The 2,589-nt window shown below is 47.5% G+C and overlaps 1 pseudogene; it reads left to right on the plus strand.

Moving 5' to 3' along the window:
- The first annotated feature begins 334 nt into the window (after nt 1-334).
- Nucleotides 335-2,139, plus strand: LOC112809596 (septin-9 pseudogene; annotated as a pseudogene).
- Nucleotides 2,140-2,589: the final 450 nt, after the last annotated feature.

Below are 2,589 nucleotides of genomic sequence, written 5' to 3' on the forward strand. Positions count from 1 at the left end.
AGTCAGAGAAAGACAAATACCATATGATTTCACTCATGTGGAATTTAAGAAACAAATGAGCAAAGGGGGGAAAAAAAGGAGAGAGAGGTAAACCAAGAAACAGACTCTTAACTATAGAGAACAAACTGATGGTTACCAGAAGGGAGGTGAGTGGGGGGAATGGGTCAAATAGGGGATGGATATTAAGGAATGCACTTGTTTAGAGGAGCACTGGGTGTTGTATGGAAGTACTGAATCACTGCATTGTACACCTGAAACTAATATGGCACTGTATGTTAACTAACTGGAATTGAAATAAAAACTTTAAAAAAAAAAAAAAAAGAGGGGCCGCGCTCTCTGCTGGCGGCCGGCGCAGCCCGACTCAGCTGCTGGGCCCCTGGGGCAGCTCTTGGCTGCACTGGCGACATGGCCAACATCCCCAGAGACGCTGGGCTGAAGCAGGCGCCCGCACCCCAGAACGAGAAGGCGCCCGCGGACTTCGGCTATGTGGAGATTGACTCCATTCTGGAGCAGATGCACAGGAAGACCATGAAGCAGGGTTCAACATCATGGTGGTCGGGCAGAGCAGCTTGGGGAGGTCCACCTTGATCAACACCCTCTTCAAGTACAAAATTAGCCGGAAGTCGGTGCAGCCCACCTCGGAGGAACGCATCCCCAAGATCACTGAGATCAAGTCCATCATGCATGATATTGAAGAGAAGGGCGTCCGCATGAAGCTGACGGTCATTGACACACCAGGGTTCGGGGACCACATCAACAATGAGAACTGCTGGCAGCCGATCATGAAGTTCATCAACGACCGGTACGAGAAATACCTGCAGGAGGAGGTCAACCTTAACCGGAAGAAGCTCATCCCGGACACGCGCGTCCACTGCTGCCTGTACTTTATCCCCGCCACTGGCCACTCCCTCAGGCCCCTGGACATCGAGTTTACGAAGCGTCTCAGCAAAGTAGCGAACATTGTTCCTGTCATCGCCAAGGCCGACACGCTGACCCTGGAGGAGAGGGTCTACTTCAAACACTGGATCACCGCAGACCTGCTGTCCAATGGCATCGACGTGTCCCCCCAGAAGGAGTTTGACGAGGACTCGGAGGACCGGCTGGTGAATGAGAAGTTCCGAGAGATGATCCCGTTTGCCGTGGTGGGCAGTGACCATGAGTACCAAGTGAATGGGAAGAGGATCCTTGGACGGAAAACCAAATGGGGCACCATCAAAGTTGGGAACACCACCCACTGTGAGTTTGCCCACCTTCGGGACCTCCTTATCAGGACGCACATGCAGAACATCAAAGACATCACCAGCAGCATCCACTTCGAAGCGTACCGGGTGAAGCGTCTGCACGAAGGCAGCCATGCCATGTCCAACGGCGTCGAGGAGAAGGGGCTCGAAGCCCAGGAGATGTAGACCCACCCTGCCCCGGGGACCCTGACCCCCAGTCCTTTCCAGCACCACCCCCAGGCCCGCCCACATGCCCCATTTTATTTTATATAATTTTCTCCACTTGTCATCGTTCTCTGCCCCTTTACACGCCGCCAAGTAACAAGATCCCATGTGCCCTCCTGAAAAAAATAAAAAAAGAGTACTGCAATGTGAGAAGGACCTCAACCTGCTATTGCTGGCTTTGAAAGTAAAAGAAATAAACCAAGAGACAAAGAATGTGGTGAAGAAGCTGGGAATGGCCCTCAGTTTACAGCCAGCAAAAAAGACCTCCAGCCTACAAGCACAGGAATTGAATTCTGGCAACATAAAGGAACGCAGCTTTGCTCAGACCTTGATTTTTAGCCCAGTGAAACCTGCTGGATTTCTTACCTACAGTACTGAAAGATAATAAATTTGTGGTAAGCTGCTAAATGTGCAGTAATTTGCTATAGGGGCAAGAGAAAACAAATATGCCCAACAAAGAAGGACTGAGGACCTATTAGGTAATAGCATCCTATATATGCATTAAATATTCACAAAGTTTTAATTAAGATGTTTTTCTAAACCACAAATGGATGTCATTTCCAAGGCCAAGATAAAGTAGCAGGAATCAAATATACTCCCACTTAAAACAAGCAAAAAACCAAATATTAATTAATTTTTAATGACTGTTTTCCATACACAGGACACTAAGTAACAAAAGATAATGATGTCTGAGAGATGGAAAGTAAATGAGATGAACCCTATGTTTGATTGTCTCAGTTTACTATGATAGGAGTTTCTAAGCCATGAAACAAGAATGGAAAATGCAAGCAAACTCCTCCAGTTGAGAATCCGGGGAGAATGTAGAGCTAGTGTTCACAAGACCGAGTATCAGGGAGGAGAAAGTTTTGCACAGAAAGAACCCCAGAGATCTACAATGAGTCTACTGATCAGGGCATGTATATAAGGAAACTACCCGAGGTTGGGGAAAAAAACCATCTAACAGAATTGAAGGGAACAGTGTTGGGCATTCACACACCGTAAGGAAGGGTGCCTATTCCCATAAGAAAGAATGAAATAACTTATAATTCAAGGGTCATTGGGTAAAATACTCAGAAGCGTCTTTACTCGTTGATGGAGATAATTACCCCACACTGAGCCTGCTCTGGGCCCCCAAACAAATCAT

The sequence above is a fragment of the Callorhinus ursinus genome, unplaced genomic scaffold (genome assembly GCF_003265705.2).
Source record: "Callorhinus ursinus isolate GAN/ISIS: 27379988/994484 unplaced genomic scaffold, GSC_fseal_2.0 scaffold42, whole genome shotgun sequence".
NCBI lineage: Eukaryota > Metazoa > Chordata > Mammalia > Carnivora > Otariidae > Callorhinus > Callorhinus ursinus.